This window comes from Gymnogyps californianus, chromosome 18 (assembly GCF_018139145.2).
Source record: "Gymnogyps californianus isolate 813 chromosome 18, ASM1813914v2, whole genome shotgun sequence".
In the NCBI taxonomy this organism is placed as follows: domain Eukaryota; kingdom Metazoa; phylum Chordata; class Aves; order Accipitriformes; family Cathartidae; genus Gymnogyps; species Gymnogyps californianus.
The window spans coordinates 3396549-3413873 of record NC_059488.1 but is presented as its reverse complement, the minus strand read 5'-3'; the positions used below and the strand labels follow the sequence as shown (position 1 = coordinate 3413873).

Sequence of the window (17325 nt, the reverse complement as noted above, 5' to 3'; positions counted from 1 at the left end):
CACTGGCACCACTGCAGCAGAAGGGACAAACCCACCTCGTGTCTAGGTTTTATTACAAACCTAGTGCACCCTCTTGTGCCGAGGTGTCAGAATTACTTTGGCTTGACTGGCTTGAAACTAATTGCTCTGCAGCACTTGACCTTCAAATCAGCTCTCCTGCAGCAGGCTCTGGCAAAGCATACAGCATCGTAGTAGCAACATGTTGAGGGCTGCTACGAGTGTCCACGTGATGAACTAATATTCTGTACAAGACTGAATATTACTGACTTCCATGCTTTTGTGGATCCCCTGGATATGTGACCTCAGATTTTTGTTGAACTCAAACAATATCAGAAACTTCATAGAATCACTTGCTAGATACAGCATCCCACAAATCTGCCTGGCCAGGCAGAGCTGAACTGCACCTTTTCTGGGTTTCCTATGAGGGGAAAAAAGCTAAACAACTATAAACACAAAGAGGATCCCTGTAAAACATTAATATTTCTTCTCCTGCATTGGTTCAGGCCTCAGGTAGGGGTACCACATCCAGTGTTTGGTGCTGCATTTTAAGCAAAGCACAGAAATGGAGCAAGTTCAGAGGAAATGAGTGAGAATAAGATGTCTAGAAAACACTGACAGACACCAGGCTGAACGTTCAGGGAGTGTCCTGCCTAGGAAAGATCAACGAGTTCCCCTCAGTCTTCAACTAGGCAAGAGGGAACAAAAGCAATTTTTTCTCTCTGCTCCTGGTTGATAGGACAAGGAATAACAACGCTAATTTGAACCATGGGAGATTAAGGTGAAATATTAGGAAGACAAAAATCTCCTCAATCGGTCTGTTAAAGTACTCCCTCACTGCAAATTAAAAGCAGATTAGGCAGGTATGTCAGGAATAACCTAGGTAGAACAGATTCTGCCTTGAAGCAGCAGGCTGAATTACATGATTTCTCGAGGTCCCTTCCAGGCTTGTTGCTATTGTGTTCAGCTCTGGAATTGTTCCTCTCTGATTAACATCGAGGCTTGTTTTCAGAGAATCACGCACAAGCTTGTCCAACAGCTAAACACAAAAGTTCTTCTCCGGCAATCATATACACAGTCCCCAGCACTGTCCATCTCCCACTGGTAACACCAGTGGTAACACTAATTTGCAGCTCCTCATCACTGAAAACAAAACATTTCTAAACATTTCACTGTCTTGACTGCAAATTTTAGTCTGAGTTAAAGCTAGTTCTGCTACAGCATGAAAAATATTTCAGGTACAGAAAATCCACAAGTGTCTAAATCAATAGACTAAACAGAAAGCAGAATCCTCAGCTGCTGCTATCATAGTGCCACAGCTTCCCTTAAGCCAGTTTTGGCCCATTCTTTCCTGAGGATGAAATCTAAAGAAAATATATTAAATAACAAAGCTCAAAAAAAAAATATTGGACAAGATCACCATAATGCCTTGGTTTAACAGGGATAACCTTCCCTACATCTTTTCCTCATGAAGGCACGCTGCTGCAGCAGGAGTAGGGGAATCTTAGGATTTGCTGAGTGCTGATGGGAAGTTTCCAAAGCCTGGCTCAGGGGCGGGTAGGATGGGCCTGCAACAATTGAAACTAAATTGCATTCTAATCTATGAATCAAAGCACTTGCAATTACCATTTCAAGGCAGGTGAAACAATAACAAATGATGAACAAAGAGATGTTTCAAGTCTTTGCTGATGCACACTCTGTGCTTACTGCAGAAACTGCTAACTGCACACATTTTACCCAGAGCCAAGGTGATTGCCTGAGATAGCCCCAGTTAATCAAGTTTGAGAAAAATGAGAGTGTAATCTCCTGTATTGTAAAGTAGTATTTGAAACCTCCTCCAGCATGCACCCAATGTAGCTTTTATAAGTCTTTGCTTAGATTTAAAATGGGAGAACAGAAGCCACATATGAATTGGGCCAAATTGCATGTTGGCTTAGAAACAATGCAGTCTCCTGAACCCCTCACCACATAGGTAAGTAGCAAACCATACAGATCTCACTTTACATGGGTTTATGGTACACAAGATGAAGCTCTCTGCATTGAAGACTTGACAGTTTTGACAAGATTTAAATAAAAATTTATATTACAGACCTAGAATGTTGAAGTGGTTTTTTGTATTACCATTATTATTAGTCAAGTTCCTAAAACACAGGTTTCTCCCCCATAACACAGATATCTGCATACTGATGACAGGTTCCTCTAAAAATTTCTTAGCAACTCCTTAGAAGTGGTCACAAACCACAGGTTGAAAGCCAGTCGTTTCAGTAATTTCCTGTTATGCTTTTCTTTGTCTCTCAATCCATCTAACCTCTGGGCCATAGCCCATCTCTTGCAAATCAGCCATCTTTAAGACTCGAGCTTTCTCTTAGCAGCTCAAGAGATCCATAGCTCAGAAGAAGTGTTACCCACAGCCAGCACCACGGAGGCCTTCCAATATTAGCAGCAAAGCCTCGAACTAGGCTCTGAAGTCAAGAGAAAGGCGACATGGAGGAGAGGCTGAAGCACCCAGCTCCCTGGCAATCAGCATGTCTACCCTCATACTCATAGAAAGGAACTGAGGCACAGAAGGATGAGGGAACAATGAGTCTAAAACCAAACCGGGATGAAGGCTCCGAGATGTGAGTGGATCTCTTGGGGGCCTTCAGCTGCCAAAAATTGGCCCTATTTTTACTTGCAGGTGCATTGCAAGGACAAAGGTTGCTGCTTGCACCATTGAGCTATTGATGTTGCCTAACCCCACACAGCAACTCATTTTGAACAGTGCAGGCTATTTTGCAGGAATGACGATTAGTCCAAACTCTGTTTTTGTTATTGGACTGAATAGAAACAGCCTTAACTAACAGTGGGCTTTTGGCAGTACAGGTACAGAAACCCAGCGAGTGTTATTCAACCCCTGGTCCTCCCAGCTCAGCCTGCTATTAACACATATGCTAAATCCCCTATCAACAGTACTGGAAGCCATGTAGGTAAACTGAAAACAAAGCTGGCCCTTTCAGATGAGCTGATGGAATAGGAGTGCTTGCCTGCAGGAGAAGGAAGGGGAGGGGAACTAGCTAAGCCTCAGGCTCCAGAGAATCCACGGTTGGATGATTTCTGGGCACCCATCCTGCTCTTGTTCTCCTGGAGTCGTAGGGCATTAAGTTCACATCCATGTAGAGCTCGCACTGCTTTGGATCTGGTGACAGTGACGCCCCATCTAGCAGGGAGAGAGCTCCTCTGCTGACAAGCAGCTGGGTCAGGACCCAGCGATATCCCTGCTGCAGCCCCCACACCGGCTGTTTGCCTTGGCCAGGGCTGCAGGCAGCGGCTGAGCTCAGCAAGTTGCATTTCGAGCACAGCACCATTGCAGCCCGGGTTCTTTGCTAGCAATGTGCCTCATGCTCCAAAGGTCACCTTCTCCTCCATCCCCTGAGCAGGGGGGAGGAAAGAGGGGAAAAAGGAGGAGCAGAGAGAAAGGGAAGCTGATTCTCACCACAGCTGCAAGCTCCAACTCTAAACTGCTAACCCCTTTGCTCCTCAGAAAGCTGACTCCCAAATCCCTAGGTGTTTCATTATCTCTTCCACTCCCTCCCAGAGTTTCTCTCAGGTAATTGTTCCCACATAGCATCTGCTTCAATTTGAGCCAGCTTCCTCCTTCACTATAAGGTTTTTCAGCATAAGCTAGGTGATGGCTTTGCTTCGGCTCCCTCATTCCCTGCATAAGCAGTAAAAAGTCTGAGAGGCAAATAAGCAAGTTTGTGCAGGGACAAAACTCATACTCCGTTAGAATGGGAACCACCATCCCCAGGGGAAGCTATGTTGTTTGCAATACCGAGAGGCAGACTAAGCACAGAATCAGAAATAACCTTCTACCAGCCAGATAACGTGACCAGACACTGACGGACTTGCCTTTAGACCCCATTCCGCTCACACACATGCTGGTAAGATTCCTCCAACTCCAGGAAGAACAAAGGAGTTGTCATTCCCACATCGCTGCTGATAAAGTGGTGGTTTTCAGGGAATTCACCGTTCCTGCTACAAACAGCAGTCAAAAGGAGCTGCGAGAACTTGCATCTTTGGTCCTGGTTAGGTCATCGTAACCCTCGCAAGACAAGTGAGGAATCATGAGCTCATCCCTTGGCAGGAAGGGACTGACTGTAGTTTGCAATATTCATAGTAATTTATGTAATTTAATGCAGAGGGTGAAGTTCTCAGCCAGGGTAAATCAGAGCAATGTCAATTTTGCACTATTGAAGCAGCTGGGTCAGCCTGTTAATAAAGAACTTAACTCTTTTTTAAAATTTCATCTCTTCACCTTGAAGAAGACCCCTTTAAAACTATATACTGTTTTTAGATTGCTGTAACTGTCAGCTAATTGCTACCCAGTCAGTGCTGTAAAAGGCAAAGTGCTCTCCATCATGGCTTTGTCTGACTGGATCTGGGTAAATGGAAAAAAGCAGAGAAAGCATGGTTCAAAGATATTTTAATCAAGTCATTAGGATGCACATGGATAATCATGAATCTCAACAGATAATTATAAAAATAATTCAATGACTAGCTTTTTAAAGTGTAACAATGTTCACCGGGCCCAATGCAATACTACTATAGATTCCTGGAAGCACCCCAGTAGCAGAAGGGAGATGGTCTATCAGACATCTCCAGCTTTTCCCATGAATAGAGACTTAATAGCAGGCAGGAATACTTTTCATTGCTTTCTGTATTAAGCAAGGAGTATTACCAGAGAACAGGGCACTATAGTGGAGCACCCACAGCAGACCAGGTTATGAACACTGTATTCAGAAAGGGCAAAGAGATGAAGGAGACTGAGCAATGCAACACATGTGCTGGTACATTAATCAATCCTTCCTTTTGTCCATTCAGGCAGCATTACTCCTATTAAAAGGCAACAGACCAATCTGAAAAATCAGGCTCTGATCATGGGCATGTACATGTCCATGAAGTTCCCTGAGTCTGGGTGCACATCACTGAATTTGGACTTTGGTCCCTATTGTTTTCTTCCCCACCTTCTTGCTCAAACAGGCTGCTATGGAAGCCAGAAGGGTTGTTTCCTGACATGCAGGCCCAAGAAAGCCCACTGTTTCCTCACAGGCTAGGTTCTGGGAAGACCACACTCTGGCTAGCTTTCTTGTAGAAGCTCCCAGTAGAGGAAAGGGACATGATTCCTCCCGCCCTTGCCACCAATCCTACACACCGGCAGCAGTCCAACCATGGCAAAATCACACCCCAGCTTACACACAAAAGTATCAGGTCCAAGGGTTTTATACTGAGCCTGAGGCTTACGGCCATGACCTACAGCCACCGCTGCGCCTGCGAGTAATTTGCTTTCGTAGAAGCAGGCTTTTGGATCTGCTTTTAAACTGAAGTCCAGCAGCCGAGTAGGTGGCCACTTAATATCTCTGGGTACTTTCAGAGAAGATTAGGTGAAAGTCCAAATCCAGGTTGACATTCCCTCTCTCTGAGAAACAGGCCTGCAATAAATAAGGCTGCGTGCAAGTTGTTGTTCCTGCTATACTGCTCTACTCAGCCACTTACTGCCAATATGTTCCTCATTAGCACTCTGGGAAGCTGTGAGTGCATAAGGCACTCTCTGCAGCCCCATTTCTATTCTATTCTCAAACACATGGAAACACTTTAAAAGTAAGAGCCTTGGGACCTGTGCAAGGGCGACAAGTGACGAGATGAAGAGAGGAGACCAGAGCCAGCCCCTGACAAATTTGAACCATCCAGTCTTTAATCCACAACAACCAAAAAAATTGATGCTAAACAAACGTAGCCCTTTTCAGAAAGGAGATTACATGTGTAATGGAAAAATTACGGGTATAGGGAGTCTGGCCTACAAAAATTGGTTAAAATTAAGAGCCTTCAGTTTGCTTTCCATGATTAATGGAACTTCCCCTACACGCAACTCAGTCAACATTTCCATCCCCCTCGGAGCCTATTGAGAGCCTCCTATTTTTTTAATTTAAGGAAAATGGAATTTTAAGACTTCGTAACATTTCCATAACTTACTGTGACCAGGTGATTAGCCATTTCCCCCCTTCAAATACCATATCCCTCATGAGGCAGAGCTGGCAACCAGAGGAATGGAGGGGTATTGCCTTCATATCTCCTACTTGGGACAGCATTTAGGTCTTCTTCAACCTAAACGATTCTCTGATTTTTCCTCGTAGTGCCATCGTAGTAAGAGGCAGGAACAATGCCACAAAGCACAGAGTGTCTGGTTCTTAGAGAAGGTGGCATCCCTATACTGTTAGGCCTGATGGATCATGGGGATGCCCAATCCTCTCCATAAGTAAAAGGAGGCTTCACATAAGCAAATTTCTAATGAAACAGTTGAGCGCTAGCACTAGACAAAACAGAAATAGGCCAATTAATGCCAACCCCACAGGACTTTAAGAGTTAAAGCTGTTGGAAGAAATATTTGTGCATGTGCTTTCATGCCAGTGGAAACATAAGAAAAAGCCTAAACTCTCTGCACTGGGCACAGCAGGTTCAGCTTTGATCTCTCAGGAGGTTCATTTCCTTCATTAGGCTTTTCTTAAAATTCACTTTTATGAACCCTTTTAATTTCCCCCCTGCATTTTCCCCCCCATAAAAGCCTTTTTAGATTCATTCAACAAAGGGGCAGGGTGGGGGAGGAGAATCTCGTTTAATTGCCACTAAACATTACCTGAAGCTGCTAGTCATGTACAGGGATGCTGGAGCTGTTCATTGTGCGAGTCACAGGAACTGAAGGAGGGAAGAACCCCACTAAGGCAATAATAAACCATTAAAAGGAACACAGGGAGGAGAGAGAGGAACAGAACCACAAAACACTGACAAAGGGAAAGGTGAGGCAGTACAGGGAACAGCAGGGAGATCCCCAGCAGAACTTGGCTGGTCCCTGCTGCAAAACAAGCAGAGTACTTACAACCCACATCACCCACGGTCTCCCCTCCGTTTCATCTCTGTTGGTGCTGGATAGCTGATCAAACCAGAACCTCTCCTCATTTCAGGTGTCAGCTCTGTCAATACAGTATGATGACACAACCCCTTCCTCATAGCGGGGCTGCAAGGCTTAAAAATCCCAGATGAAAGGAGTTTAAAGGGGGTTCAACATCCCATTATCCAAGTTTCAGCACCAAGTTGATTACAGCATTTGAGCAGGTGATTTATGGCTGCTGTTCCTATAAGGAGAAGCACGGGAACAGAGGGGTACCCTTTGACATGCCTTCCTCTGCTGACTGCAATAGGGAGAATTTGAACTCTGCATTTATTTCTGATGGACTCCTTGCAAAAAAAATTGTGTACACATCTCATCTGACCTGTATGCAAGCTACAGGTAACAGTGTTGAGTTCACTTCTCCAAATGGAGGTCTGGGTCCCTCTCAACAGCATGCCACCTTACACTACAAAAGCCTTTTAATATCAAGGGATGGAAAGGTATTGCCTGGGTTGCTGAATACAGTCCCCCACTATTGTAGTCTACTGGACTGTATAATTCTATTCACAAGAAGCAGATTCATTTTAACAGTAGTTTGTGGCTTCACCCCCACTATTCCTATTAAAAGCTTAACTTCTTATGATTAGCCAGTTACTTGGAGTAATTTAAACAATGAAACAATCGGAGCAAATTGTAAGACTATTCACCAGCTCATTCGTGTAGATGAACTTGCTTAAGTCCTTGGAAGCAGATACTGTTCTTAATGAGAAAACTGTGTCCAGATTCCTGCTTGGGCTGTAGCAAACCCTCAGGGGTTGTGTCCTCTGACATGAGGTAACAATCCCCATTTCGCTCTCTCAGCCTGCTTCTACTAGAGAAAGAAAGAAGTTGCCGTTTCTAGACAATTTCCAAGGGACAGATTCTGACCTCAGACAAAGGAGCATGAAACATGAATCCACACAAGCAAGGCTATTCAGTTATTCTAGTTTTAAGCCTGGTGTAGCAGAGATGAGGTTCTGCCCTGCCTTTTTGTTTCTGATGTTCACTTAATTCACTGTAATATGAACACAACTGGATTTAACAGGACTCAACAACTGCAATAGCTCACAGTATTTCTTTAGTCCTGGAAGCACAGGCCACTGCTTTTCTGCTACAACAACCCCAGGCCTCCCCCCAGCCCAAACTCAATTTCAATTACATTTAACAAAGCTAGGTGGATGGACAGCATGAAGTCAGATGAAGTTCAGTGCAGACAAATGCAAGGTAATGCACTTAGGAGAGGATAATTTGAACTACACAAGAAAAAAAAACAGAATGCTTTTGTGAGATAATCATCTGCTGTGCACAGAGAGGTAGGGAACTGAAAAGACTATAATGGAAAGAGATGGCAAGTCCTTCCTTGGGAAGCTGTTCACCCCAGCTCACAGTAATCTGAGCTCACCCTAACTCTTGCAGCACTGCAGCAACAGAAAAGCTCTGAGAGATCAGAGACACTTCCACACAAGTTAAGCTTGAACGGAGTTTGAGTCTGGTGGAGTACAGGAAAGGATGCATGAAAGAGCAGCTCTTTGTACACCTTTAAGTCAGAGCAAGCCGGGGTGTTCTGTGTACCCAGATGCAAACCCCAGGGCAGAGAGACTTCTCCCTCAAAAAAACTCAAGTTTTAGTCCAGATCTCTGGGAGTTATGAAGCCCTGTACAGACACATTAACCACTGGTGAACAGGACCCATAATATGCTAACAGTCATTTTACAGGATAGGATCCTGTGTCAAATGGATTCCACAATGAGACCCTCTGCAGCTGCACTGCCTTAGCACATCAGCTCTCCTTACACAACAGCACAGCTTTGAGACCCAGACCCTCTATGTGGTGGGGAGACGAGCCAGGGTGGACATGGGCCCAGAACCTCAACCTCTCTATAATGCCATCTCCAGCTTCTGCTGGAGAGCAGAAGCAACCGCGCATGCAGCCTCTCCCAGCAAGCACTCCTGCTCCCCACTGCCGCCAGCCTGTGTCCACACCCCAGGGGAGAAGCTGCATCACTCGCTCACAGCTACACAGTAGGGTGATGGAGAGCAAGCCTGACTCCCCGCTCCGCATCTAGTGCCTTAAACACCAAGGTCTTCCCTTCCATACACCTTAGGAGGTCAAAAAGAGACAGCACAGATGTGGGAAATGCAGCGATGCCTGCTCAGGGCTTTGCTAGCCTTCCCTGACTGCCTGCAAGCTATTACCCCACCAGGGAAAGGAGGGATTGCAGAGCCCGTGGAGCATCTCCGAGGCTGGACCCAGGGCAGGGAGCAGATTCCGTGAAGTGTGGGGCCATCTGATGGCAGAAGCAGGCAGCGCTAGTCAAAGCATCCCAAATGCTGCACTGCTTTGCTCCATTCATCTTCAGTAATTGAATGCATGCCCTAGGGGGGTGCACCGTGCAGGGGCGAGAGGAAGGGAGGGGGAACAGTATTTATATTTGTCTTCCCAGATTTAGTTTGTCTTTATCTCCAGCTATTTTGAATGTCATGGGGAGTTAATGAAGACATGTTGTGCATCTGCAACGCATGGAACAACTTCTCCCCTGTCTCAGCATATTAAATTCTTTCTTACTTACACTAGGAGTTACAGGGAAAGAACAGACAAACAGAAAGGGAAGAAAGATAAAAGGAAAGCAGAAAGAGATAAGGCAGTAGAAGAAAAGAAGAAGGAAACTCCCTTTTTTTTAATTTCAGCTCTCAAAGTTGCATCACACAGCATTTTCTAGCCTCTTCACCATCTCTCTCTTGATTGGACACATCAACCCTGGAAGAACTGTCTGGGTCCATTTGGCAGGACATAGGAACAGCCTCTTAAACACCCCATTAAATATCACTTTGCTCCACAGTCCACTCCCCACTACAAATGCAAGTCAGGGTGAGGGCACACAGCAGAGATGTATCCTGAGCTGTAGCACCCTCCCCAGTGGCAAGTGGCACATCCCCAACCCCTGATGTAACATACCTGCAGCCACCAGAAACTAGGAGGGCCATGCCATGCAGCAAGACCTCAGGGCTCCCACCACAGGCACAGATACTGCTCTGCAGCTGGATATTTTTAGTTGCTCTTCCTGTACTACAGACAGGAAACTGAGGCAGACAGCAAATACAGGCTCAGATCTATAAAGGTTTTCTGGCCTCCAACCTCTGTCTTAAGACAATCCCTGGCTTAGATCTCGCCAGTCATTTCCAAGAGAAGAGACAAGGCAGTGGCAGAGAAAAGCCCTTTCCCTAGGATATCCCTTCCTCAGCTCTCCTCTCTCCCTTCTGGGAGAGGCAAGAGTACATACTTTCCTTAATCATGGGGCTGTTCGCTTAGAAATTAAGATCTTCCCTTTCCTGGCACTTCCCATCCTCTCTTTCCCTGAGGCAAGATCTGGCACACCTTAGATGTTCTGGTTTGGCCTGAAGTTTTATTTAGACTGCTCCTTGCTTTGGGGATTCTCTGTTTATATCATCGGAGGGTGTTAATAAGGGCAGAATGGTTTCCAGATCCACACCAGCTGACTGGATTTCCTGAATCCACGCCATCTGTAAAAACAGAAATGTTCCCTTCTCCTTGTACACACAGATAAATGCATTAAGGCTAAATCTCCCGGGGCAGGAGTACAGGAGAGGTTTGGACTTCTGGCCAAATGAAACCCAGCAAGCTCTGGAAGGAGGTACAGAACTACCATTTTTAATATGGAGGCTCAGCTGAAGACATGAAAAATCTCATTGCTCTGTGGAGCAGACAGAAGAGTTTGACATTTTAAAAGAGCACACTAAGGAGTTTCTGGCACCCCTCTCAGATGCCTCTGGCACCGGCCACCCTCAGAGACACAGGAATATGCAAGCTCAGGCCCTGGCTGGTATTACAGCACTTGTATATCGCTATCATTCAGCTCTTCCATTTCAAGGCAAGCTTCTCTGGAGTCACTCGCTCACCAGCTGCACACAACAGCACAGCACGCTAATCCAGACACTTCTCAATTGTGCAAAGAGGCAGCACAGCAAGAGAGATGCTTGGGAGATGGGACACTTGGGGTCCAATACCTGGGCGTGCAACAGGTTTGCTGAGAGCCTGGGGTCTGTCAGCAGGAAGGGTTTATTTCTTGTAAGCCTGACACCAGTTTGATTATGGATTCCTGGTTTGGAGTGAGCTATGCACACTAAACTGGGAACTGAAAATTTGATGTCTCAGCCAAGACTGCTGGCCTCTCACCCTGATGCTCATCAGGTTCACACAAAAACCATAACATTACCTAGGCACTGGTGTGCGGAGGTGAACACAGGGCTGAATCAGCTTAATATTTCCACTATTTGTTCTGCCCATCTAACAGAGTTAAACATTGCCCAGACTCTTAGTAAGTGCCAGCTAGCAGTACAGCCAAAAAAAAATCATTATTCTAATACACCAGCACAAAAATCACTCTCAAGTGAAAACAGGCTAAAGCATCAGAGAGTTAGGCTAGCTGAAGTTACATCAGCAAGCAGCTTTGAAATACTCACCAAGAAGCAAGCCAAGGGGGAGGTCAAGGAGTTAAGTCCCTTATCCAGCGACTTGCACTCAGAACTAGTATGTCTACTGGTTTACCCCAAGAGGGATAATTTTGTTAGTTCAGCAAACTGTGTGAGCTCAATGCATCTGATGAGTTCTGCAAGGGGAGGGGTAGACATTACAACCAGGAGCAAAAGCAGACCTACACAACCCACCCTCTTCCAGCAGGAATGAAGCGTCCCTCAGGCTCAGCCACAGCATGTCCCTTCCTTCACTCCAAGTTGTTCATTTGATAAAACTAGTCCTGTCTCAAGAAGGGATGAAGATGGAGCAGCTAAACTGGAATAGCAGTAAGCAGCCAATCTACAAGACCTTAGGAGTGCTCCAAATCATGGGGACTCCTAGCTGACAGAGACATGTATCCCCCACCCTCTGCATCCCAGCTACAGAACCAGGACACTTCTCTTTCCTCTTCCTATGCCAACAGTGCTCATGTCTTAAGTCTGATTTGGGGATGGATCTGGCCTTTACTGCCCAGTTCAAAGTCACCTTGCAGGTGAGGGAGCACCACCGCACACCCAGATGGGGTTGTTCCACCCCCCAGTACCATCTGCTCCACAGACAAGTAGCAGCTCTGACCACTGAATCTGTTCACAACGTATCTGCCTAAAGCTTTTAGTTCCAGACAGGCTTGAGAGCACACAGCATTTAACGTCAAGCCTCTTATTTAGTCACAGTGGAAATGAGGATATTCCCCTTTGGAAGCTTCCCCCCCGCCCCAGCTCATTGAAACTCAAACACCTGGTTATTGTTTTCTCTCGTGTGAATAAAAATGCTTCCTACAACATGCATCTCATACAGCTACAATACTGCAAAGGACACAAAACATTAGCAGTCCAATTCAGTCGAATTTTCTTTGTTACAACATTAAGCTATCCACACCCCAAAACCGACAGTCTGTGCCCTGACGCAGGAGCACCTTGCACATGGTATCTACAGCAATCGTCAAACAGACTGCAAAGTTGCAGGCACTGCGCAACTTCGCTGCATTTGGCAGCAGTGTTGCTGACCGCCTGGGGAACAACGGGACACGAGAGCTGGCGCTTAGCTTGGCTTCCAAGTGAAAAGAGCCCGTGTGTGTTTACAAATCCACTCACCAATTTGGTCTTTGAGGAATTTTGCCTTGTGCTAGCATAAATGCTGCAATACCGAGATTTTCAAGGTCTTCAATCCTTGATGTGTTCAGAACTGCAACTTGAACCGTAAAATAGAACGGTACTGCTCACATTATGCCAACGCCTTGTTTAGTGCATGGCAACTATTTACCTCAATTAAAAGGAGCAGTTTGCTACACAGTGTTCTTAAAGTCACCAAGCTCCAGAAGAGCAGCCCTGCAAATACTGGCCAGAATCCAAACACACTCCATTATAAACAATCTTACTCTAATACAGAACTATACTAATGCATATACATGAAGTTTTGTAGCTTAAATCCACATTCTGTAGCTTCCATCCCATCAAATTAGAGTTCACAAATGCAATTATTTCAGATTCCAATGCAATACATGAACTTCATTACATCTGTATATTTTACCTTCATTAACAGAAAATCTGACCATCCAGTTTGATTTCAAGAACTCTGAAATTCATGACATACCAAAAGCCACTAATTTTTTGATAACTCAGCTGTTTTCTGCTCTATATTTTGTGTTCTTCATAAAGTAATGAACTATATTCAATAGCAATGGACCATCTAATCCCAAAATCTTCTCTCGAACAATAGCCAAGAACAAGCACTCCCATTTTCAACTTCTTTATACTTTAGCCAGCCTCCCAAGAGTCACTTTACATGGTTTATGGTTTAATTGAAGTTTAAAAAGTATTCCCTTCTGGGTTTTTTATTTGTTGCTGGGTTTTTTTAAAAAAAAGCCTACAAAATTTATTGTATGTGTCAGAAGCTTCCTTACCCCGTTTTTATTTTTATACGAAAAAGTTTATTATCTATAGCAATATTATGACTTCATCTCTGCCTCAGTTTCCCTAATGCACAACACTTACTCAGGTGATCACACGGTAATTGCTGTGATGGCAGAACTAACAATCACTGTTCTAGCCGTTAAAGCATTTAATTGTTTCACACCATTGATTTCTTCTCTAAAGTAATTAAGAGCATGAAAGACAGGAATGAGCCTCATTAGCTCCCACAAGTACAGGCATCCTCCAGCTCCTCCATGAACCGTTCCAAGGAGCAACAACTCACTGTATGTACACACAGGCATGTAAAACAGCAGAGGGTTATTTGCTGCAGACAGATTGCATTCCCTGCTCAGCCTTTCACATGCTGCGTGGCTCAGCAAGCTCATTGATCTCTCTGATGGCTGTCTTATGTGCAGCACCAAGCACAACAGGCATTCCTTTTGTACTAAGCTCACTAGATGATATCCTAACAAAAATCCTGTGTTCCAGCCTGTACAAATGGGAGCGATTGGGAGAGAAATGCAGTGGAGAGCGCTACACAGAGCTATCAGCTCTAGCTTCTCTCCCTTTCCCTTAAAACCCATTGACAGTCTTTCAGAATAAAGTAAGCCATTTGCTGGATCTCCCTTATCTTATTGTACATCAATTTGCTGAAACATTCATGGGATCACTACACATTTCATTTACCCTTAAGGCCAACCCCTCTGCTTATTAAATTAAGAAGATGAATGAGAGATTTGCTCTCTTGCTAGCAACCCAGGGGATTCATTAGTCAAGTAAATGATTGCACTTGCCTCAAGTTATGCTACTGCAATGTTTGTAATGTGTCTTCTGATCCCAGCTCCCCATGCACTTTTTGGAAACAAGGTTGGTTTTCAGACAGGTTACATTTAATTCCAGTCATTTGACTTCAGCAAATGGAAATAAAGGCCTCAAATTCACTATCCTATTCCCTTCCTTTGCTCAGCCCTCCAAACGTTTCACAGAACAGACACACCAGGGGAATCAGGAGCTATATGTAAGCTACCAATATTCATCCCATTTACGTCTGTATCAAGCACAGTTACCAGTTTAGCACTGACAAAGTGCGGATTTGGGTACATAGTGACACACCACAGTAACAGAACTGCGCTGGGCAGAAGGGAGCATTTCCACCCCACCAAGTCAGACCATTAATTAAGCATGGAGGTAACTGTTAACAAGCTCCCTTTTGCCTTCCAGAAAGGAGCTGGCTCTAGGTAACTGCATCCAGAGGACATCAGCATTTCTGTATGCGGTATTAGGAAAGCAGGAAGAAAATGGCACTTCAGAAAAAGGTTAAAATTCACATCCCAATTAAACTGCACTGAAGTGTAGATGGGAAGGGGGTTGAACACAAATGAAATCCAGGGAATAGGTGTCCCCAATTTTGCAGGACTGTTCCATGAAAAGCAGAATCTGGATGAACAAGCCCCACCAGCACAGTTGAGTGAGCACTTCAGCAGTGTGATAAGCATCATAGAAGAGATACCCTCTGGTGAGCTGCAAGAAGATAAGCAAATGGAAGATTGCCCATCTTTAAGTCACTTACAGGTTGGGCTGTCTTGTATGCAGACTACTGGAAACAGCCTGCCACGTTTAACGCTAGGGAAGTGTTACAGCAAAAGACACATTTTCTGGGTAACGGACCTGCATTGAAGCATATTCCATTTTTTAGGAATGACAACAGCAAGAACCATGGTACTACCCGTCACCCAATACAACTCCTAGAGATGCCCAGGTGACCATGCACTCTGCTACAAAGCTACACAAGTGAGTCTGAAACATCAGGCATTAGGAAAACTGCCCAGCTATTGAAAGTTTCCCAGCAAATCTGTAACCAACCAGAAATGAAAGATTTTGGGGCTGCTCTCTTCCCAGCATTGCACCTAAGTAAAGCAACACAGCAGGCAAACACTCAGAAATGCTCACTCCCATGAAATGCATCACAGCTGCAGCAGGAAAGGGATGCTCTCTGCAGCCTGGGAAAGGAGAAGAGTGTGTGCACTGCACACCAGAGGTACAAATGAGCGTGCAAAAGGGAGGGACTAATCTAACAGCAACAGCGGTGAAAAGGGAATTGAGATGTCTGAGCTGACATAACTGTCCTCCCTCTCCTTGCCACTGCCCATGAATCAAGTGCTTATTTACCTCACAGCTTTGCCACAACTTTCTCACCTGACCTTCATCAAGTCATTTATATCCTGCCTATAAATAGAGTAACATGACAATTCTGCTGCATCTGCAGAGAGTAAAGGTTTTAACCAGGACTGATTTCACACAGTGAACATGTCCAGGGCTCACACAACACAAGGCACACATTGAGCTACATTTGCTTAAAGCAGTATCAGGACACAGTCCACCGCGAGGTGCCACTCCAGGGAAGGATGGGAGGGAAGTCTGATAAATTTTGTACATACAGGTTCTCCCATTTACCAAGCAGCATAATTAGGACAAAGAATAACCTTGGAGCAGCCTCTTACACAGCAGAGGATTTTACGGTGGCCACAGATAGCTGCAAAACTCCCTCTTCCCCTTACCACTGTCTGCTTGCTTCAACAGAAAGCATGAATCCTACAGCCCTACTTCTCTTGGTCTCATTAGCTGCTAAGAGCTCCTGCAACCCCAATTTAGTCCTAAATAGGTGGATCTGCATGACAAGAGACAGGAATCACCCAGCCCGTGTAGGGTTAGGATGTAATATTCCTTGCCCTAAACAGGTGGGAGTTACACTGTCACAAATCAGGAATCTCTCCTCAAATTTGCTTCCCATTCTAGCTTGGGATATTGCTGACATCTAAAAGACTGATTTTGAACACAGGAAAAGTCTCAGCAACAGCAGCCAGAGCCGCTGAAGTTTTTTGGCACATGAGCTGCAAACCCAGGGAGGCTCCAGCTCTGAACAGACCCCCGGCCTTTTTAGGTAAATGCAATGTTTACACACATTTGATCCTATTTAGAGGGCTTTCAGCTCTGCTAACCGCACATCAGCCACCTGAGAGAGAGCACAGGCCTTACCAGCCCCCGAGACACCCCAGCGGGAATGAACACACCGAAGCTTGGTCGGGGGGGTGCAATGCACTCAGCCGTGGGCTAAAGAGGCAGATTTGCAGCATTTATTAAAGGAATTACACATTCGAGGTCTTCAACTTCACCCTGCTCTGAAGGGAACCCCCCAAGGAAGTGTTTTTAAATTGCACCGACACCCTCTGGCAGGGGCTCCGGGGCTGTCACCAGCCTGGGGGATGCAGGAACCCCTGGGAACCGAGGCGCTCAGCTCCCTTCACAACTTCGACCCGAAAAGCCTCATCCTCCGCTTTTTCCACGCCAAATACACAAATTTAAGCAGCTGCCGCCACCTAGTGGGTCTGAACACCGCCCCCCCCGCCCGGCCCTCACCCGCTGCGCGGGCGGGCGGCGGCCTTCACCCGGCCCAGGCCGTGAGCCCGGCAGGCACCGGAGCTCTGCGGCACCCCCACCACCCAGGCGGGGCCCGCAGCCCCCCAAAACCGCCCCCCCCGAGTGCCTTACCTCCAGGTTACAGTGCTGCTTTCCTCCAGCCTCACCCGGAGCCGTGTCCTGAAGCAACAGCTCTTTCCCGCGGGGAGCACCCGGGGAGGGACAGGCCGAACTAGGGGCTCAGCCCGCAGGGCCCTCGACTCCCTCAAGCCACGCAGGTGGAAACCAGCACAGCCAGCAAGCCCGCCCTTAAATCCTTACTGGAGCCACCTGGGCTGGCCCAGCATCACCTGCCGCTGGGGCTGAGCTGATTGCAGGGTCACACCAAGGGGCAGAGGTGCCATTTGGGGGTGCCTCCCCGCCGCCCCCTCCCCGAGGCGGGCTAATGAGGTGCCGCGCAGGCTGCCCGCACCCCCTGCTCCTTAAAGGAGCAAACCTCCTGC

General features: G+C 46.1%; 1 long non-coding RNA gene across 2 annotated transcripts in view; it reads right to left on the bottom strand.

Moving 5' to 3' along the window:
* The window catches only part of LOC127023726 (uncharacterized), a 131460-nt gene extending 114389 nt beyond the window's left edge, over positions 1 to 17071 (bottom strand). For both annotated transcript variants that reach the window (XR_007767465.1, XR_007767466.1), the window contains exon 1: positions 16955 to 17071. This is a non-coding gene — a long non-coding RNA (uncharacterized LOC127023726). The remainder of the gene's footprint in view (positions 1 to 16954) is intronic.
* Positions 17072 to 17325: the final 254 nt, after the last annotated feature.